This window comes from Stenella coeruleoalba, assembly GCF_951394435.1.
Source record: "Stenella coeruleoalba genome assembly, chromosome: 1".
Classification (NCBI taxonomy): Eukaryota; Metazoa; Chordata; class Mammalia; order Artiodactyla; family Delphinidae; genus Stenella; species Stenella coeruleoalba.
The window spans coordinates 134,741,000-134,764,714 of record NC_137169.1 but is presented as its reverse complement, the minus strand read 5'-3'; the positions used below and the strand labels follow the sequence as shown (position 1 = coordinate 134,764,714).

At 36.6% G+C, this 23,715-nt stretch overlaps 1 long non-coding RNA gene across 2 annotated transcripts in view; it reads right to left on the bottom strand.

Annotated features, from left to right (window-relative positions):
• Positions 1-1,148: 1,148 nt before the first annotated feature.
• LOC307194791 overlaps positions 1,149-23,715 on the bottom strand; it is a 45,184-nt gene continuing 22,617 nt past the window's right edge. Inside the window, exons 2-4 of one of the 2 annotated variants that reach the window (XR_013830627.1) lie at positions 22,409-22,542; positions 5,743-5,832; positions 1,149-1,855 (exon numbers count right to left, since the gene is read on the bottom strand). This is a non-coding gene — a long non-coding RNA (uncharacterized lncRNA). The remainder of the gene's footprint in view (positions 1,856-5,742; positions 5,833-22,408; positions 22,543-23,715) is intronic. The other variant, XR_013830628.1, reaches the window with a different exon arrangement.

The window sequence follows — 23,715 nt, the reverse complement described above, 5'->3', positions numbered from 1 at the left end:
TTTTCGTCAAATCCTACTACTTTTCCAGTATCCCTAAACTCAGTGAATGCTCCCACCATCCATCCAACTGTGTAAGTCATTCCTGAATTACTTTCTTACTCTTCCCCCAAATTGAATCATCAGGAAGTGCATACAACACCATAAAAAACCCTATTCTGATCAGTTCTCACTCTGTCATTATAACCCTTGCCCAAGCTGTTATTGTTTGTCATTTGGACGACTGAAAGCAACTCCTAATTGCACCTAATCTGAATTCTCTACAACCTAGTCAGTGACATGTTTTCAAATGTCATATAAACCATGTCATCCCCCCAATTATAATTATTTTCAGGTTGTACAAAACTCTTCTTTACGTTCGTTAATCAAGACACTGCTTTATTTCATTCTCTTCTGTCTGCCATGCTCCCACATGCTTCACGTCCTTTACACTTGCTATTTGTCTGCCTGGAATAAGATCCCTTTTCATCTAAACTTGCTTGATTTCTACTCTGCTGTCATATCACAGGTCAGGTGATATTTTCTGGTGGACCTTTGACATCTCTGACAAAATAAAATCATTACTATAGGCCTAACATTTGTAGGTATGTAGTCATACTGCATATAACAACCAGTAATCATTATACAAGAAAATGAATTAGTTTTTCAACTCAGTGTAAACCTATAATTGAGTTAGCTGCCCTTAGACATTGATATTAGAATATTAAAGGCCAGTTTGCCATGGTAAAGGATTATATCAGGTAAACTTTGCAGCTTTTCTTATTTTTAATAAAAATAGCATGTTATAAAATAAGAATTAAATGCCCTTCAAATACATATAAATATTGAGAAAAAAGGAATAGCAATGACCTAAACAAACAAACAAACAAAAAACTTTTGTTTTCTCAAAGAATAGGATATTGCTTATTCTTAACTGTAGAGATGACTTTCCCAAAAAGAAAAGCAAGTGGTCAAGTGCTCAAATGCCAGGCCTGTTGGAAGAGTGTTCATTGGAAAACTCACAGGGATAGAAGCAGTAGCAGCTGTGTAGGTCCCTGATCACCTAGTACACATCTAGAGGGCTAGCAAGGCATGACATCACACTCCAGGAGAGGGATGCTGATCCTTCGGCCACAGATCCTTTACGTGGCAAGAGTGGTAATGTTACCGAGTCTAAACTCATACTGCTCGCTGCATGACAGGCCAATAATCGAGAGATGAGTTGCTGGGGAAAGAAATAATGACTTTATTCAGAAAGCCAGCAAAATGAGACGATGTGCCCCAAAGAACCATGTTGCCTGAGTTAGAATTCAGGCCTCTTTTATACTAAAAGGGAGGGAGTAAAGCCAAACACTTTACAGGTTCCCGTCAGCCTCCAGAGGGGATGTGTTAATTTCTTCCTCCTGCAGTCATTCACAGGTGGGTCTGGTCAGGATGTTTCCTGTGAGCTAAACAAAGGTATTTTAGCTTAATGCTCATTACCTGGGAAGCAGGGTTGCCAGAGATGGCTCATTATGTATAATTTAAGCTTATAGGCAACATCCCTTTAGTGATTAACTTGTAATAGAATACAAAATATTCTTCCCTGTTACAGTAAATGCCCCCTCTTTGTGAGACTGGGATCAAGATAATAGCAATATGACAGGACAGAATCTTGGCTCCAGTCTTATCCTGACAGTCCACTATTTTTGAATGGAAAAGCACAGACCTCTCATTGGCAGGATCAGGAATCTCAGTCCAAGTCTTGCCCTGGACCAGAAGTGGTTGCTTGAGCACCAGACTGTGACTGCTTTCTTTAGGACTCTGCCTGAGCCAACTCCTTTTCTGGGAGGTCAGCTTCTTGGAGATCAGTTTTGGTCAAGTAAACACTAACTTTTCACTGAAATAATTAAAATAAAGTTTGAAGTAATTCTAATTACCATAGTAATTTGTATTTCCAATACTATTTATAATTTAATAAACCTGATGTAGTAATATTTTTATCTCAGGCTGCTTGTATTTCCTTCTCCACCATCCTGTATCTTCCCATATTTCCTTTCCTATTATACATCCTTGTATAAAAGATCTGAGGTAGAATTCAGTTTAAATTCTCTATTTTTCAAAGGGACTTTAACCTTATTTGTTTTCTTCAGAATTAGACATTTTTGGATATATCAATTGTGCATCTTCACATCTGCCCTGAGAATGTGAAGGTTTCCTTATCATTTGTCTAAAGAAATATGTATATTTCCCTCTGGACTTCAAGATTTTTGAAATATATAAAGATCTTGATTCTTATTAATGCTGTAAACTTTAAAAAGTAAATTCTTACTCCAGTTGTAGATATTTATATATAGTATATTTTTTCAATAATGTATTATTTACATTTTTCTTTCAAGTATTATAACTGGAGTTATAATACTTAAATGCATAAATCTCAACCTTCTGGTGCATAATACTATATTCTTACTAAATCACAAGTAGAAAATACCATAAAAACTTAAAATTTTAAATGGTACATGATTAAATTTGGGAGCAATATTAATTAAAGATTTCCATCATGGTTTTAAACTTTGAATTCGTATTTTCTATTATTATTACTACTCTTCAAATTTTTATTAGAAACTAACTATAATTTTAAACTGAGAAGGAAGCAAAATAAAAGTCATTTTTTGGTACAGATTCTGAGTAGATTATCTTTAAAAATTTTAAGTGAGAAAAAATGAAAATTTCAAATCCTTCCCATATTGTGAAAAAAACCTCTTAATAATCAAGAATAATGTATTTCATAATAGAAAGTTGGAAATGCTACATAAACTGAAAACACTATATTGTATATAAATGTTATCTATAAATATATATATAGATAAGATATTGTATATAATAATATATAACCATATAAGACACTATATATAATATTTTTACCAAATTGAAAATTACTTTTTGTAATTCTTTATATAGAATTAACGGTGTGCTTCACCATAGGTTGAACAATAAAAAAATATATGAAAACAAAGAAGATAGAGACCATACATGTATGATTAAAATCTAAATAAACATCATCTTAATAACTGTCAGTTTGCCTGAACATTAAAAAAAATACAAAAATTGTTTCAGATGAATATGTCATTTATCTATTAATTTTATGGATATCAAGTTATTTGGTATGTAAATTTATATTGCTTATTTTCTTAAATACTTCAGTGTGACCCTGACATTTTGGACAAATTTTAGTGAAAACCCAAAAGAATTTCAATAGTACCGGTAGAAGACACACAGTCAAGATCTGCAGGGTTAATTTGTGCTCTAATTTATTAAGGAGTGTCAGTAATGCCTGAAACTCCGTGTATTTTATTATTACCCTCCATCAATCATTAGTTCCAAAAACTATTCCTGTATAGTCCCAAGGAAGGGGTGGTGGATAATGCCCGAGAGGAAGGAGAATATGACATATTGAAGCTTTTGAACACTTAAGAAAGAGGAAAAAGCCCCAACTTTGGAATAAGAAAATGATCAAAGTAGATAAAACAGTCAGTGAGACATATGGTTATTTAAGACCTCCTAATCCTGAGGCAAAGCACTTGAGCAGGGAAACCTGAGGAAGTTGAGAACAAATTGACTTTTCTTTCTCCTTCCTCCCCTCCTCCCTCCCTCCTTCCCTTCCTTCCTTCCTTTCTTTCCTTCCTCCCTCTCTCTTTCTCTCTTTATATATCCCCTTCTTTTTTCCTTTTTTTCACATTTTAGACTCAGAGAAGAGGCTGGCTTTCAAGATGCATCATCACTAACACTGTAAGACATCAGAACAAAATTGGTGTTCGGGCATGGTTTCCAAGACACGAGGTGTCCTATGGTTCCAGCTTGCCATTTGAAGTGACAGGTTACAAAGCTACAGAAACCAGTTAGTGAATGCATCCGATGGTTCACTGTAATGGAGAAAAGCACACTTGTAGAAAACGACCAAAGGGCTGAATTACCAGGTGAAGAATTGAGTAAGAGTCACAGGCAGTCCTCAAAGGGAAATAACAATGAGACTTGAAATGGGAGTCCATCAGCAAAGAGGAGACCATCTCAAGAGCAAACTGAAACAGAAAACATCTTGAGTTCTGTAGCTGCACAACAGAAGCCCACAAAATATGTATTGAACAGCCAGACAGGGACATTATTGTCATTGAGACTCATGTGGATTCAGATGATACTACATAAATCTAAGACTGTCTCCCTTCCTACCACAAGGCCACAGTAAACTCCGCCATATATTAGGACACTATATTTGGAGTACAATGGGAAGGAATGAAAATCTGAGATTTCAATGATTTATCACAAAAGAAACAACCAATAGATCTGGATGGCTATAGTAAGATCAGACAAAACAGTCTTTAAGACAAAACTATCAATGGAGGAAAAAAAGTTCATTTTGTTACAAGAAAATGCTCAGTTTATCAGGAAAACATGATGATTATGTCTCTACCTAAAATAAACATTCAAAGTTATATTTTTTTAAATTACATAATTGCAAAGACCAAGGCTTGCTTGCTGGCCTAATGTGTATGGTCTACACTGGAGAATGTATTTAACAGTAATAACTGGAGATGTCAATATCCCACTTTCAAAGCCAGAGAGAAAAATTAGGCATAAGATCAACAAGCAAATAGAAAAACACTATAAAACAACTAGACTTCTACAAAAGAGGCACCTAATAAGAGCAGAGTGACACATTCTTCTTGAGAACCCAGGGAACATTCTCCAGTGTAGACCATATGTATTAGGCCACAAAACAAGTCTTGATAAAAGAACTGAAATCATACAAAAGCATACAAAGAATGTTCTCCAATCCAGTGTAATTAAATTTTTGTAAATTACAGGAGAAAATGTAGGATATTCACAAATATATGAAAAGTAACATATTCCTAAATAATAAATAAGATAAAGAAGAAACAACAAGGGAAACTAGAAAATACTCTGAGATGAATGCAGTTAAACTAGTTTTTAGAAAGAAATTAATGGCTATAAGTGCCTATTTTTAAAAAAAGAGAGAGAAAAGATCTCAAATCAGTAATGTAAATTTACATCTTGAGAAACTAGAAAAAGAAAAAGAGCAATCTGGATGGAAATCAAGCATTAAGGAGAAAATAATAAGGATTAGAATGAAAATCAATGAAATAGAAGATAAACACATAGAGAAAATCAATAATATCCTATTTGGTTCTTTGAAAGTACTGACAAAATTGAAAAACTTTTAGGTATATTGACAAAGAAAAAAGAAGTCAAATTATTAAAATCACAAATGAAAAAGGAGATTACACCATTGAATTTACAGATACAAACATATTTATAAGGGAATACCATGAGCAACTGTATGCTAACATAGTATTATGCTAACATATATTAAATAATCTTGATGAAATGGAACATTCCTGGAAAGGCACAAATTACCAAGTCTGACTCAGAAAAAGGAAGAAAATTTGAATAGACTTGTAATAAGTAAACAGATAGAATTAGTAATTCAAAAACTCCCCCAGAAGAAAACCTCACTCCAGGTCCAGATGGCTTCACTGGAGAATTCTCAACATTTCAAGAAGAATTTATCCCTATTCTTCACAACTCTCAAAAATAGAAAAGGAAAGAACACTTTCTATACTAGTCATATTTCTCCAGAGGAACAGAATCAATATTATATATGTGTATATGCGTGTGTGTGTGTGTGTGTGTGTGTGTGTGTGTGTGTGTGTGTGTGTTTATAGAGAGAGAGAGAGAGAGAGAGAAATTTATTAGAAGGAACTGACTCACCCAATTATGGAGGCTTAGATGTCCCACAAGCTGCCTTCTATAAGCTGGAGGCCCAGGAAAATGTGTATAATTCAGTCTGAGTCCAAGGGCCTGAAAACCAGAGGAGTCAACGATGTAAATCCCAGTCCGAGGGCCAGAGAAGATGAGATGAACTGTCCCTGGTCAAACAGTGGTACACAGAAAAAGGGATGGATTCGTCCTTTCTCCATTTCTTGTTCTTTTCCGTCCCTCAGTGGATCAGGAAGGTCAAACTCCCTTATTGACTCCACAGACTCAAATGCTAATCCCATCCAGAAATGCTCTCACAGACACTCCAAGTGTAACGCTCAATCTGGGCACTTCATGACCAGTCAAGTTCATACACAAAATTAACCATCAAACTCCCCAACTCAATCTTATGGGACCAGTATTGCACTGATAACAAAAAGACATAGACATCACAGGAAAACTATCCCTTATGTGGATATATATGGAAATCCTCAAGAAAATACTACTTAGCTAAATTTAGCAACCTAACGAAAGGATATATAAAATGACTAGTTAGGACTTACTGCTGAAAAGCCAGGTTGATTTACCATACAAAATCAACCAGTATTACATACCATATTAATAGATATTAATACATTAAGGAACAAATGCCATTTGGTCATTCAATATATGCAGAATAAGCATATAAACAATCTAGTACTTTATCATGACAAAATCACTCAATAAGCTAGGAATAAAAGGGATCGTCCTCAACTTGGTAAAGTTTGGCTATGAAAAATCCACGGCTAACATCATACTTAAAGGTAAAAGACTAAGTACTTTCCAACTATGATTAGCAACATATATAAAGGATGCCTGCTCTTACATGTGGATATGGGAAGGGGCAAGAGGAGGGTAGGATGAATTGGGAGATTAGGATTGATGTATATACACTACCATGTGTAAAATAGACAGCTAGTGGGAACCTGCTGTATATAGCACAGGGAGCTCAGCTCGGTGCTCTGTGATGACCTAGACGGGTGGGATGGTAGGGTGAGAGGGAGGTCCAAGAGGCAGGGGATATGTGTATACATATAGCTGATTCACTTAGTTGTACAGCAGAAACTATCACAACATTATAAAGAAATTATACTCCAATAAAAAAAAAAAGATTCCTGCCCTTGCCACTTCAATTCAACGTTGTGCTACAGGATTCAGCCAGGGAAATTCAACAAGTAAGAGAACTACAAGATATTTAGATTAGAAAGAAAGAGATAAATTATCTCTCCTCACAGATGGCCAGAATCATGTGTATAAAAAACCTTAAGAAATCCACCAAAGACCTATTGGAACTAATAAACTAGTTTAGCAAGTTTGCAGGACAATTAATCTATGACAAAAGGGGCAAGAATACCATGCAGAAAGAAAGTCTCTTCAGTAAATGGACAGCAAAAGAACCAAACTGGACTACTCTCTCACACCAAACACAAAAATAAATTCAAAATGGATTAAGACTTAAATGGAAGACCTGAAACCCTAAACCTTCTAAAATAAAGCATAGGCAGTAAGCTCTTTGACATAGGTCTTAGTAATATTTTTTTTGGATATGTCTCCTCAGGCAAGGAAAACAAAAGCAAAAAGAAACAAATGGGACTACATCAGAATAAATAACTCGTTGAATTAATGCATTTGACTCTTTTACATTTTGTTTCTTTCTCTCTCCCTCTTTCTCATACTAAGTGGATTTTAAAATGTTTTATCTAACATTTTATCCTGCTTATTTTATGTAATAGTGCCCTCTCATGCTTTAAAATAGTCTTTGTAATACTTAACTTCTTATGGCAGCATAGAATTTCATTGGTTTATTTTTTTAAATCTGCTTTATTTAAATATCATTTGCAAATGTTAAAACACCTCTACTCAAATGTATTTCAAAAAGTTTTAACAAATTAATGGACCTGTGTAACCACCACTGCATTCAAATTATAGAATATTTCTATCACCTCAGAAGTTCCCATACAAACACTGCTACTTCCCCACCTTATCTGGGCTTTAGGAAAAAACTGATCTTCTTTGGGTCACTATAGATTAGACCTGTCTTTTCTAAATTTTCCTGTAAATGGAATTCTACTGTCTAACATCTTTGCTCAGCATGTTTTTGATATTTATTTCTGTTGTTGTGGGTATCAGTAGTTCTTTGCTTCTTATATTTAAGTAACATTACAGTGAATGACTATATCACACTATGTTCATTCTGTTGATGCAGGTTGTTTCCAGTTTTCTACTCTTAAAAGTAAAGCTGCTGTGAACAATCATGTACACATGTTAGGGTAAGCAAATGTTTTTATTTCTTCTTTGTGAATTTCTGAAAATTACATTGCAAGAGCACAGGATAGAAGTAGGTTTAACTTTATAATCTGTCAAGTTGTTTTCCAAAGTGTTTATATTAATTTTTATTCCCAGCAGGATGAGTGTCTAAATTGATCTATATCCTCAGCCACACATGGTATTATCAGTCTTTTTAATTTTAGCTCTTCTAATGTTTATTTCATTGTGGATTATTTTTCATTTCCTAGAAGAAGAATAACAAACACCTTAACAGGCATGAATTAGTTATTTGGCTATCTTGTTTTCTGGAGTGTACTTTCAAATAATTTATCCATTTTAAATTCTTTCTTATTCATCTTTGCTGTTTTCATTATTCAATTGTAATTTTTTTTTCAGAATTCTCAACACAAATTTTTGTCATATACACACACACAAGCACACACACACGATAGTTTTCAAAGAGGAAATTTAATTATGATAAAAGTCAAGTTTATCATTTTTTTCTTTTAAAATTTGTGCCTTCTATATCTTATCTAAGAAGTTTTTGTATAATTGAGTCCCCCAAATTTCCTCTATGTTGTCTCTAATAGTTTCATAATTTCAGCTCTCATATTTTGGTCTATGATCCATTTCCATTTAATTTGTGTATATGGTATAAGGTAAGAGTTAAGGTTCACTTTTTTAATATGAATATCTATTTTTTTCAGTACCATTTGTTGAGAGGATTACACTGTAAATGTAATGCTGATTCAGTGATGGTGGTACATCACTTAGAGATGTAATTAGAGAGAGAAGAACAAGAAAACCCCAAAGTTAGCAGAAGGAAAGAAGTCATAAAGATCAGTTCAGAAATAAATGAAAAAGAAATGAAGGAAACAATAGCAAAGCTCAGTAAAACTAAAAGCTGGTTCTTTGAGAAGATAAACAAAATTGATAAACCATTAGCCAGCCTCATCAAGAAAAAAAGGGAGAAGACTCAAATCAATAGATTTAGAAATGAAAAAGGAGAAGTAACAACTGACACTGCAGAAATACAAAGGATCATGAGAGATTACTATAAGCAAGTATATACCAATAAAATGGACAACCTGGAAGATAAGGAAAAATTCTTAGAAAAGAACAGCCTTCCAAGAGTGAACCAGGAAGAAATAGAAAATATAAACAGACCAATCACAAGCACTGAAATTGAAACTGTGATTAAAAATCTTCCAACAAATAAAATTCCAGGACCAGGTGGCTTCACAGGTGAATTCTATCAGACATTTAGAGAAGAACTAATGCCTATCCTTCTCAAACTCTTCCAAAATATACCAGAGGGAGGAACACTCCCAAACTCATTCTACGAGGCCACCATCACCCTGACACCAAAACCAAAGATGTCACAAAGAAAGAAAACTACAGGCCAATATTGGTGATGAAAATAGATGCAGAAATCCTCAACAAAATACTAGCAAACAGAATCCAACAGCACATTAAAAGGATCATACACCACAATCAAGTGGGGTTTATCTCAGGAATGCAAGGATTCTTCAATATACACAAATCATTCAATGTGATACACCATATTAACAAATTGAAGGAGGAAACCAAATGATCATCTCAATAGATGCAGAAAAATCTTTTGACAAAATTCAACACCCATTTATGATAAAAACCCTCCAGAAAGTAGGCATAGAGGGAAAACTTTGCTCAACATAATAAAGGCCATATATGACAAACTCACAGCCAACATCATTCTCAATGGTGAAAAACTGAAACCATTTCCACTAAGATCAGGAACAAGACAAGTTTACCCACTCTCACCACTATTATTTGACATAGTTTTGGAAGTCTTAACCACAGCAATCAGAGAAGAAAAAGAAATAAAAGGAATCCAAATTGGAAAAGAAGTAAAATTGTCACTGTTTGCAGATGTCAGGATAGTATGCATAGAGAATCCTAAAGACTCTTCCAGAAAACTACTAGAGCTAGTCAATGAATTTGTAAAGTAGCAGGATACAAAATTAATGCACAGAAATCTCTTGCATTCCTATACACTGATGATGAAAAATCTGAAAGAGAAATTAAGGAAACACTCCCATTTACCATTGCAACAAAAATAATAAAATACCTAGGTATAAAACTACCTAAGGAGACAAAAGACCTATATGCAGAAAACTATAAGACACTGATGAAAGAAATTAAAGATGATACAAACAGATGGAGAGATATACCATGTTCTTGGATTGGAAGAATCAACATTGTGAAATGACTATACTCCCCAAAGCAATCCACAGATTCAATGCAATCCCTATCAAACTACCAATGGCATTTTTCATAGAACTAGAAGAAAATATTTCACAATTTGTATGGAAACACAAAAGACCCCGAAGAGCCAAAGCAATCTTGAGAAAGAAAAACAGAGCTGGAAGAATCAGGCTCCCAGACTTCAGACTATACTACAAAGCTACAGAAATCAAGACAGTATGGTAGTGACACAAGAACAGAAATATAGATCAATGGAACAGGATAGAAACCCCAGAGATAAACTCACACACATATGGTCATCTTATTTTTGATAAAGGAGGCAAGAATATACAATGGAGCACAGACAACCTCTTCAATAAGTGGTTCTGGGAAAACTGGACAGCTACATGTCAAAGAATGAAATTAGAATACTCCCTAACACCATACACAAAAATAAACTCAAAATGGATTAAAGACCTACATTTAAGGCCAGACACTATAAAACTCTTAGAGGAAAACATAGGCAGAACACTCTATTGCAGAAATCACAGCAAGATCCTTTTTGACCCATCTTCTAGAGAAATGGAAATAAAAACAAAATTAAACAAATGGGACCTAATGAAACTTAAAAGCTTTTGCACAGCAGAAGAAACCATAAACAAGATGAAAAGACAACTCTCACTATGAGAGAAAATATTTGCAAATGAAGCAACTGACAAAGGATTAATCTCCCAAATTTACAAGCAGCTCATGCAGTTCAATATCAAAAAAACAAAAAACCCATCCAAAAATGGCCCTGAAGACCTAAATAGACATTTCTCCAAAGAAGATATACAGCTTGTCAACAAACACATGAAAGAATGCTCAACATCACTAATCATTAGAAAAATGCAAATCCAAACTACAATGAGATATCACCTCACACCAGTCAGAATGATCATCATCAAAAATCTGCAAACAATAAATGCTGGAGAGGATGTGGAGAAAAGGGAATCCTCTTGCACTGTTGGTGGAAATGTAAATTGATACAGCCACTATGAAGAACAGTATGGACATTCCTTAAAAAACTAAAAATAGAACTACCATATGACCCAGCAATCCCACTACTGGGCATATACCCTGAGAAAATCATAATTCAAAAAGAGTCATGTACCTCAATGTTCACTGCAGCTCTATTTACAATAGCCAGGACATGGAAGCAACCTAAGTGCCCATTGACAGATTAATGGATACAGAAGATGTGGCACATATGTACAATGGAATATTACTCAGCCATAAAAAGAAACGAAATTGAGTCATTTGTAGTGAGGTGGGTGAACCTAGAGGCTGTCATACAGAGTGAAGTAAGTCAGAAAGAGAAAAACAAATACCATATGCTAACACATATATATGGAATCTAAAAAAAATAAAATGGTTATGAAGAACCTAGGGGCAGGACAGGAATAAAGATGCAGACCTAGAGAATGGACTTGAGGACACAGGGAGTGGGAAGTGTAAGCTGGGACAAAGTGAGAGAGTGGCATGGACTTATATATACTACCAATCTAAAATAGATAGCTAGTGGGAAGCAGACACATAGCACAGGGAAATCAGCTCAGTGCTTTTTGTCCACTTAGAGGGGTGGGATAGGGAGGGTGGGAGGGAGACGCAAGAGGGAGGAGATATGGGGATATATGTATACATATAGCTGATTCACTTTGTTATACAGCAGAAACTAACACACCATTGTAAAGCAATTATATTCCAATAAAGATGTTAAAAATAAAGTATATAATATATATAACTACAAAAAAAATAAAAATAAAAAGACTTCTAAATCCCTATAGGCTAGGTTACCCACAGGCATGTATTTTTTCTTACCTTTAGTCTATCTTTAGTGGTGTCCAGTTGACTATTTGTGTTACTCTCTCATTCACTAGGTTTTGATATCCTTGAGAGAATGGAACAGAGCCTAAGCACTGTTGTATAAGCCGCAGAACAAGATGTTATTAGTTAAAAATGAATAAACTAATAAATAAATGACTTGAAGATGCTATTTTTTGGGGAGTGGAAAGATAATTTAAGTTCATGTGAGTCAAAAAATTACTAAGGACAGTTTTCATTATAAGAAATACCATAATTTGTCTGGCAGAGAAATATGGAAATCTCATTAATATGGCTTCAGGACATTATATGATTCTAATATAAATTATTTCTCTAATTCACATAAATGTAAAATGATACATTAAATTTACTTGATCCATGTATTTGTGAAATGCTTGGTGAAACGAAAAGGTTCCTGTAGAGATTTCAGAGTCTAAAATAATTTTCTGTTATTACTAACTATAGGCTTCCACAACTGGAAAATTTTTTTTTTTTTTTTTAACTGGAAAATTTTTATACGCTATTTTGGAGCACAATATTTTTAAAGATGCACTTGTGAATAATTATTGGTTTTACTCCACTTTTTTGTCACTTTTAAATATCATAATTATTAATTATATTTTAAAAATCTGTTGGTGATTTCATTATTCAAAAACTGAGTTGAAGATTCATATTTATTTCTGTACCTCATAGAATGTTATCTGAGGATACTGACCCTTATTTTGGTTACAATCATAAAATCTTTTCTGTTATTGGCATAATACGTTTGCCATGTAGCTTCTCAAATGTATAGGAAGCCTAATTTCAAAATACTTTTAAAATATTTTTCTTTCCTTCCCACAGTGTCTGTCAATTTTTTCATTATTGTTTTCTATATGTTTCATAAAATAAATTCTGATGCTTGTGCATGTAACAAAATGTGACTTACTGATTGCCAACCCCAGAGTTTTCTCTCAGTCTTAATTCTGCTCAATTTAACAGTGGTCTTGCATACAGTCAATCACAATGTTCTTGTTACTTGACTTCACGGGGTAGCAGTGACTTCTCATCTTGCATCTTATCTTTCCAATCATCCTTTTTTTTGCCTGTGTAGTAAAGACATTTCCTAGGATTCCTAATATGACACTTAGAGTGTATAATTAATGGCAAGGATTGGTTGAAGCACCATGGGGCTCCTCAGTCGCTGCTGTGTTTCCTGAACTCACAGTCTATACAGGACTTAATAGTAATAGATGCTCAGGGAGCATTAGATAAAGAAAGAATGTGTCACTTGATCATAATGTATTTCTTCATAAATATTCCATGTTCAGAATTCTGGATTTTTCATCCTGAAGTAGACAGTAGTTTCTATATTCTAAGAGAAAAAGACTAGACTTTCCTTCAATTGACAAAGCTTTTAGAATAAATACATGTCAGATATTAGCCAATTTAATAAAATTAGTACATTGATCTCATATATGACAAGGCAATACATTATCATATCCTTAGGATGGGTGTAAAAAACGTGCACTCAGAGAGTATCAATGCATGCTGGACCAGAAAAAAGTCAAGTATCAGATATTACAGATTTTCTTCTTTAATAAATATCGGGATGGCCAAAAAGTTCATTCGGGTATTTGTAGCATCTTATGAAAAACCCGAACGCACTTTTTGGCCAACCCAATATTATATATGTATATATATGATATCTATATTCCTATTTGCAAGTTGGCCTTTCAACTGAAATATGCTATGTACACCAACATGACTAGTTCAGTTTATTCATCCAATTTCTTGGAGTTTGCCTAGATAATTTAAGTCTATTAAGTGATTCAAATGTTAACAATGGATATAATTTTTTAATCAATCAAGCTCCTTGAGATATTTAGATTTACAAAGGTTGCAAAGTCTTTAAAGAATGAAATGGGATGATATTGAAATTTCTTCATTTTTGTTTGGTTACTTTCCTTATCAATTCAATCAGCAATCCTAAGGCATTGAGTTTATTGACCTCTCCAGTAGAGCTTATATTTAGAGATTATATTTGAAGAACTTAATACGTGAAAATTATTTTTGGAAGCACAGCATTTATTGAAAGAGAAAGGAAAGAATATAGGCATCAGAAGAATCAGGTTTGAAAGATAGTTCTTCCATATTCCTGTGACCTATTCCCAAACATGTAACTATGAGCTCAGTGTTAAGAGATGAACTGTGTGTGTGTGTTTGTGTGTGTGTGTGTGTGTGTGTGTGTGTGTGTGTGTGTGTGTATGAAATGGAGCAGGACCCTATGGTCCTCCACCTGCCTTTTGTCTATAGAAAAACTTTAGCTAAAGAATAAGTTTAATCAGAGAAGTGAGAAAATACAGGAGCAAAAGAGAGCAGTCAAACAGGACAAAACAATAATAGTTTAGTCACTAAGCAAAGTCAAATACTTTTAGTTCTTCCTCAAGGACTATAGATAATATTCTGAACCATATCCTGTGAGCTGTTTTGTAGATACTGAAACCCTCATCAGGTGGAAGAAGTTAACTAATTATGACCAGACTGTACTCATGACATAAGTTGTCACAATTCTGAGACCTGGCCTCAAAGAAATGAGAACAAACCGACCCTGCAACTGAAGACTAACTGTATTTAAAACAGCCAAGATGATGCTAATCAGACCACCACATGACCAATTTCAAGATGACTGTCAGAGCTGACTGTGCTGTTTCTGTATGTAGCCCCCACCCTCTGCCTACAAAATCTCTTGCCCACTGATTGTCAATTCGTGGGGGAGTCGGCCTTTGTACTGGAGCTCCCTCCCATGCCAGTTGCCAGCCTCCAAAATAAAGCAAACTTTCCTTTCCAACAAACTTGCCTCTTTATTGGCTTCAGAGCAGTGAGCAGCTGGACCCCACTTTTGGTAACAGTTTTTAGCACCCAATGTGGGGCTGCTGTGCTCTCAGACTGGGTCATCCAGGTTTCCTGGAGTAAAGCCACTGGCCACAGCAACGTACTGGGATGGTTGCACTGATGCCCAAAGTGAGGCTGTGCTCTTGTGATATCTGGCTCCCCAGTGTTTTCCAGAGCAGAGTGCCACGGCAGCACTCTGGGATGGTGACCGTGAGCCCACCGCTCACGGTCATGGCCCAGAGAGGGGGATTTTGGGGGATGTTCCTAGCATCTGCCGAAACCATTTGTTTCCAGTGGCCTCCCTGTTTCTCCTCTTCAAGGCACTGCTGCCAACTTACACTTTTCTTTGGTGTAATGGAAAGATGCATCTGGATGAGCCAATGAGCTCCAAGACTGAGTAAGTCCGTCCACCACTGTGCACCTGGGCAAACTTCTCTTTTGAGCATGAAGTGCTATTTGGACATTTTGCCAGTTGGTTCTGATGTCTGTCTGCTGTTGAGGACAGTTTGTGAGCACTGAGTGTTTTGGGGTATTTGTGTCAATTGGTTCTGACGTGTGTCTGCCATTGAGGACCATTTGTGTTGGGAAATTATTTGTTTGGGGCTCTGTATCAGACATCCTCTTGAAGGATTTGTGACAGTTCTGTCTTCTGGTGTGTGAATGTGTATTCCATTTGTGTGATTGGTATTCTTGCTGCCTTGTGTAAAATGGGAAATTCAGGTTCAATTCATTAGAAAACTTTAAGCTATGAATTAAATATGACTAAAGAAAAAGAAAGAAGTTTTTGTTTGTTTGTTTTAACATTGTGTAGCCAACTGTACTCTTTAGATTCTTGAGGAAATTGGTTAAGATGAAACTATTTTGAAAATCCAAAACTGGTTCTTTTTGCATATGCAGTTAGAGAAAGCTAGCTTGATAAAATATTTTCTTCAGAATTCTGACCCTGAGAGAATAAAAATATGCCTAGGAGAAAGCTTGAAGTTAACTCTTATTGTGTCCTTGAAATACAAGAATCAACAGAGATACAATGGAGAAAAGACAGTCTCTTCAATAAGTGGTGCTGGGAAAACTGGACAGCTACATGTAAAAGAATGAAATTAGTACACTCCCGAACACCATACACAAAAATAAACTCAAAATGGATTAAAGACCAAAATGTAAGCCTGGGCGCTATAAAACTCTTAGAGGAAAACATAGGAAGAACACTGTATGACATAAATCTCAGCAAGATCTTTTTTGACCCACCTCCTAGAGTAATGGAAATAAAAGCAAAAATAAACAAATGGGACCTAATGAAACTTAAAAGCTTTTGCACAGCAAAGGAAACTATAAACAAGATGAAAAGACAACCCTCAGAACGGGAGAAAATATTTGCAAATGAATCAACCAACAAAGGATTAATCTCCAAAATGTACAAGCAGCTCATGCAGCTCAATATTAAAAAAACAAACAACCCAATCCAAAAACGGGCAGAAGACCTAAATAGACATTTCTCCAAAGAAGACATACAGATTGCTAACAAACACATGAAAGGATGCTCAACATCGCTAATCATTAGAGAAATGCAAATCAAAACCACAATGAGGTATCACCTCTCACCGGTCAGAATGGCCATCATCAGAAAACCTACAAACAACAAATGCTGGAGAGGGTGTGCAGCAAAGGGAACCCTCTTGCACTGTTGTTGGGAATGTGAATTGGTACAGCCACGATGGAGCACAGTATGGAGGTTCCTTAAAAAATGAAAAAGAGAACTACCCTATGACCCAGCAATCCCACTACTGGGCGTATACCCTGAGAAAACCATAATTCAAAAAGACACATGCACCCCAATGTTCATTGCAGTACTATTTACAATAGCCAGGTCATGCAAGCAACCTAAATGCCCATCGACGGACAAATGGATAAAGAAGATGTGGTACGTATATACAATGGAATATTACTCAGCCACAAAAAAGAATGAAATTGGGTTATTTGTAGAGACGTGGATGGGCCTCGAGACTGTCATGCATAGTGAAGTAAGTCAGAAACAGAAAAATAAATATTGTATATTCTTTTTTTTAAATTTACTTATTTTATTTATTTTTGGTTGCCGTTGGGTCTGCATTGCTGTGTGTGGGCTTTCTCTAGTTGCAGCAAGCAGGGGCTACTCTTCGTTGCAGTGCATGGGCTTCTCATTGCAGTGGCTTCTCTTGTTGCGGAGCATGGGCTCTAGGCTCGAGGGGTCTGGTAGTTGTGGCACGCAGACTCAGCAGTTGTGGTGCATGGGCTTAGTTGCTCCATGGCATGTGGGATCTTCCTGGACCAGAGATCAAACCTGTGTCCCCTGCATTGGCAGGCAGATTCTTTACCACTGTGCCACCAGGGAAGTCCCTAAACATTGTATATTAATGCATATATGTGGAATCTAGAAAAATGGTACAGATGAACCAGTTTGCAAGGCAGAAATAGAAACTCAGATGTAGAGAACAAAGGTATGGACACCAAGGGGGGGAAGCGGGGTGGGGGGCAGGTGGTGGTGGGATGAATTGGGAGATTGGGATTGACATAGATACACTAATATGTATAAAATAGATAACTAATAAGAACCTGCTGTATAAAACTAAAATAAAATTCAAAAAAAAATCAACAGGGATACAGCTCATTGGGGTGGAGAGCAGGTAAGGGGTATGTTGAGGGGAGCTTTAGTGTGAAGCCTTGGCAGGTGAATCAGGGCTACATAAATCATTGTGTAAATGGTAGGTCACCAAGAGGATGCAGGGTATACCCACGTGGTTTGAGAGGTCAGAAGACTGAAAGAGGAAAAGTCTCAAAGAAAAAACGCATCTTTCTTTTTAATTGGGATATAGTTGCTTTACAATGTTGTGTTAGTTTCTGCTGTACAACAAAGTGAATCAGCTATATGCATACATATATCTCCTCCCTCTTGGACCTCCCTCCCACCTTACCCCCCCACCATCCCACCCATCTAGGTTACCACAGAGCACCGAGCTGAGCTCCCTGTGTTATACAGCACGTTCCCACTAGCTATCTGTTTTACACATGGTAGTGTATATATGTCAATCCCAATCTCTCAGTTCATTCCACCCCACCCCCCCAGGCTGCATCCACATATCTGTTCTCTACGTCTGCATCTCTATTCCTGCCCTGCAAATAGATTCATCTATACCATTTTTCTAGATTTCACATATATGTGTGTCTTTGAAGGCATAGGCAACTCTCCACAGTTTGCAAATCATTCAGATTTGAATTTGATTAATTGCTTCCTAATCCAAATTATCAAATTGCAAGTCCAAATTCAAACCATTTTCAACTGCTGAGGGCTCGTTTTTGAACAGAGCTGACAATAGAATTTGTGGGTTCCTAAATCATTTTGCCTCCTCTTTTCCCATCTAATTTTCAGGGATGGTTCCCTCATAGCACTGTGATGGGACATACGTTTTACTTTATATTATATTTAAAAAACAAGTAGTTTCCTGTCACTGCAGGAATAAAATTAAGTTCTTACATTGGTGTTTGCTATTTGAACCCCTCCTACCAGAAAAAAAAAAAAAGAAAAGAAAAATTCAGGATCTTAATACCACCTACACATACTTATAAATAAAGCACATGCACACATTTTGTTATAAAATACAGCATTTGTAGCTCAGTTTCAACAAATATATTTTAAATGATATCTTTCAGATCCATGATATAGCTGTCATGTATTAATGACTATTAAACTTGGACCACAGCCACTGTTTTCAGCCCAGTGGCAGCAGCAATAACAGCTGGTTGTGAAAACACTGGTCTCTAGCCACCCATTTGCTGGCTTTTTAACATGTGACTGAGGCAGAGAGTTGTTAGAATTCACAGATTCCATCCCGTACACCCCTTTTTTTGGCCATTGTCTGTGTTTGCACTGTCGAAGCACAGCTATTGGCTTTTAGACTTTGGCACCCCCAGGCGCTTAATACGTTAGTTGAGGTTTTCTGGAAATTTGCCCACCCCAAGCACAAGAGAAGCTCCTTGCTTCTCAGTACTTTCTTCAAGTCATTTAAATACAGAACTGTAGGGATTCCTGACATCGTTTAAAAAAAAAAGATGCACAGACAAAAACCAACCCTTTTTTCTCTGCTCTCTGAAATATGATGAACGTTTGAACAAACAGGTACAGGGATTTGATTCAGACTAGAGTTTCAAACATGAATTCTTGAAGTACAGACATAGTCTGTCAAAATTTAGTGACTTTTCTGACTTCCCAATCTTCTTTGATAATCTGCATGACTGTCTGGTTAAGGACCATTCAAAAAACCTACCTGACCTGGTGATTTTGGTCACTTAACAGTTTGAAATCTATGGAAATAATGAGAGTTTGAAGCAGTGTTTAAAAAAAATTGCACAAATTATGAGCTATATGATAAGCTACCTCACATCCTGTTTCTAAGTGGTCAGTTTTTCATTCCTCTGGGAAAAATAAGGGAAAATAACCCAAATTGATTTCCTTTACTCATAAATTGTAGGGTTATTTTGATACTTAAGAAACTGGAGAGTAAACAAATGGATTATTGCAAAGGTCGTAGCAGTACTTCTGTGCCTGGTAAAGGCTTAAATTTTATAGTAATACATATTGGATAATAGCACACAACTAGGGACATCACAGGCAATTTAAAGTACAAGTGAGTTTAGATTAATATAAGTAGGTCTTTATTAGAGTAAAATGCAACAATCAGATTATATTTTAAATAACAGGGAGATAGGAAATGATGACAACTGTGAACTGTATAACATAGAGCAGAACAAAATACACAAAAGTAAGGAACTCAGGGAAATGTAGTCAGCACTTGTAAAATGACTGGCTGCAGTAAAACAGGAAGGCTTACCCTTTGTGCTCAAGCAGTAAACACTCAGAGGAAAGGGAAAAGCTAAAAGAATCTGTTCATGTATTACTGTGAACTTCGATTGAATTGCTAAGTGTAGCTCTGCCTTGGTGTTGCTCCATCACAGCCTCTGTTCTCCATCAGGTCATTTCTGAATCTGATTCTTTCTTTTACCAGGATTAGCTATGACAAAACGTAAATAAATCTGTGCATGAGTTGAGATTGTCCTAGACCAAGGTTAAAATTCCAGGGTGATTTTCTTTTTTTAAGTTCTGAAACAGAGCTGTTTTGCCATTTCTGGTTCAAATTGACCCTTCCAATTTTTTATCAATTTTATGAAGGTTTCTGAAAAGGAATTTTGGTGGAATTGTAAAATAAAGATTTGCAATGAGAAACTCAGATGCCTTAAAGAGTGTAATGTATTTTCCCATAATTAAATTCATTTTATATCATATACCTGATTCTCTCTGCTGTACAATGACACAGAAACTTGGTCATTTCCAGTTAAATTGTGTTATTTTCAGTTATTTCACAGTCATGTCAGATTATCACTCCAATTGTGTTCAGTAACATTTCCATTTTCTACTTTCCGCCCTTCTGAATTTCATGCTAAACATCTAGTGGCTTACAAAAATACCACTCATATTTGTGGGGAGGGGAAAAGAGAAGACTCCTTATTGATTTTTCTTGATGCTATATTAACAGCATTTGAGATATAATAATTTCTATCTGATCTTTGGACATTTGTCCTGTCTTTACTGCAATATTCTAGAATGCAGCCCTGTTTTCTTCAAACCCAGCAGGATAGTTCACGTGATATCTTTTGCTGTGTGGACAGCTGTCCCAGCTGCAAACATTGCCACAGGTCTACCAGCTTCCTCACTGCCAACTTTGCTACTTTATCTGTTGGACACTGTGGAGTGGACTGTTGTATCCTCCTTTGACCCAGAGTTGTAGGTGGAGACTTGCTCTGCCCCTTGTTATATTAACTAAACAAGGAAGCCATCAGACCGCAGTGCCTCTAATGTCATGAGAGCCTACATAAGCAAGTGAAAATCTAAGCTTGTAAATGCCTCAAGTTTACAAAATCAAACCACTAAGGACAACCAATCATAGTTAACTAAGCTTTAAGCTTTAGCTAATCAATACTTTCCCTTCTTTGCTTCTGCACCTTCTCTATATATGTCTTCCCTTTGGTTCCTGTGGGGCAAAGCACTGGTCTCCCCAGATTCAGTAGCTTACCTCACCACTACCTTTCAGTGTAATAGTCAGGGTTCTACAGAAAAACAGAGCCAATAGGAGACATATTAAAGAAACAATTCCAGAAACCCCAGACCCAATTTGGAAAACTCATCCTTAAAATTCTCCTTTTCTAGAACCACTCTCAATACTGAAATAATTCTTACCAGAGAACAGAGCCATTGTTTTATAATCATGTGATTATGGGGCTGAGAGATCACATGATGTGTCATCTGCAAGCTGGAGACCCGAGAAAGTCAGTGGTATAGTTTGATGGCCTGAGACCCAGGACTTCTTAGCACAGAAGATGGATGTTCCAGCTCAATCAGTCAAGCAGAGAGAGGGAATCCTCCCTTCCTCTACCTTTTTGTTCTGTTCAGGCCCTCAGTGGATTGGATTAACTCACCCACATTGCTTTAATCCAGTCACCAATTTATATGTTAATCTCTTTCAGAAACACCCTCACAGACAAACCCAGAAATAACATTTAATGATATACCTGGGCATCCCATAGTCCAGTCAAGTTGAAACATAAAATTAACCATCACAATTCCCACCCCTGTCAACTAGGCACTGATACGTATTGCCTTAAACCATACTTAATCTCCAAAAGACACACTATCAGGGTCATAACATGATATAAATGTCCTGTGTACAGCTGAAAACACACTGATCACTTCCCTAGAAAAAGAAGTAAAGTTCTTGTGTGTCGTTTCCTTGATATCCCATAACCTAGAAACTATTATGTAAAATTAACAATACTTAAATACTGTGATATAAAGTCAAAAGATCTTATGTTACATGGTAAAGGAATAGGAGGCAAAAATGAAACAAAAGCATTTACACACACATATATAGAGTATACTTGTACAACAATTGAATACACACACACACACACACACACACACACAAAAATGTTTCCATAACAAGGTAAAGAAGGAAATACTTGTGACAATTAGAGTCCTTGTTTCTGTAACTAACCATGTGGACATAGCTGGTATTTATAGCTGCCTTTCTCTACTACCCATTCTAATTACCCTTTGCCTTCAACAAGCACCTCAGCTAATCACAGTTCTTTCCTGGTGGACTGACACATACCTTCATTCCTGAAGAATCTGGGTCATTATTAGCCCTGCCTGTGTTGGGTTGTTGTAGTTTCCCACTGACCTTAATCACAGGGCACGGTAATACTAAGAGACACCCTAAGTGATCTCCTGTAACCTAGACATACTCTTCCTTACCTCCATTGTGGAGTAGTAGTCCAATTTCCCTTTGGTAGTCAGGATCACTCACCACAGCCATCGCCTTACCTTCCTTCTTTGCTTGTTGATTCAGAGGCATGGGGAGCCCAAAATGACTGGGTGACAGTCTTAATTTCCAGTTCAATGGGATCGTTGTTGTGTCTCCTGGAACTAAGTGCTCTAGGCCGGCAGATTATACAATCCTGGAAACACAAAATAAACATTTGCTAGTGGGTCACCGGGAGTAATAGTGAGTGATGTCACTCTCATTTCCATTCTGCAATTTCTGGGCCTGTGAATCCTGACTATGGGAGAAACAGTACCAAATACTGGAAACTGATTTATAGCATTAAAAGCCTTCTGTAGGCCCTTGCTCCAGCCCTGCAAGTGACTGCACCTAACTGCCACTATAACTGAGTCTTCAAAAGGCCATTCTATCATTCTATTAAACCACCTGCTTCAGGTTGGTGGGAAACATGGTACAACCAATGAATTCCATGAGAATGAGTCTGTTTCTGCACCTCATGTGCTGTGAAATGAATTCCTTGATCAGAATCAATGCTGTGCGTAATACCGTGATGGTGGCTAAGGCACTATGTAGTTCTTCTCGCAGAGGCCTTGTGTGCAGGAAAGGCAAATTCAAATCCAGAATAAATATTCCAGAAAGAACAAAATACTTCTCTTTCCATGATGGAAGTGGTCCATTGTAATCAACCTGCTACTAGGCAGCTGGAGGATCACCCCAGTGATTTTTGCCGTATCAGGGAATCAGTGCTGGTCTCAGTTGCTGGAAGATTGAGCATTCAGTAGTGACCATAGCTCCATCAGCCTTGGGAGTAGAAGTCCATGTTGCTGAGCCTAAGCATAACCTCCATCCCTGCCACCATGGCCATTTTGTTCATGAGCCCATTAGGTAATGACAGAGGTGGCTGAGAAAAGAGGTTAATTGGTATCCATAGAATGGGTCATATTATCCACTTCATTGTTAAAATCTTCCTCTGTTGATGCCACCCTTTGGTAAATATTCACATGGGATACAAGTATCTTCATGCGTTTTGACCATGTGGAGAGGTCTATACTCAAAAGTCTTTTCCAAATATCCTTGTCACTAATTTTCCAAAAATATTGCTTTCATGACCCTGACCACCCAGCCAAACGTTGTCCACAGCCCATGAATCAGCTAACAACTGCATGTCTAGTCATTTCTCCTTCCAAGTAAAAGGAACCACCATGTGTACTGCTCGAAGTTCTGCCCACTAGGAGGACTGCCCTTCACCGTTCCCTTTCTGTGGTGTTCTAGAAAGGGGCTGTAAGGCAGCAGCTGTCACTTTCTGGTAGTGACTGCATATGGTGCAGAACTATATATAAACCAGGCC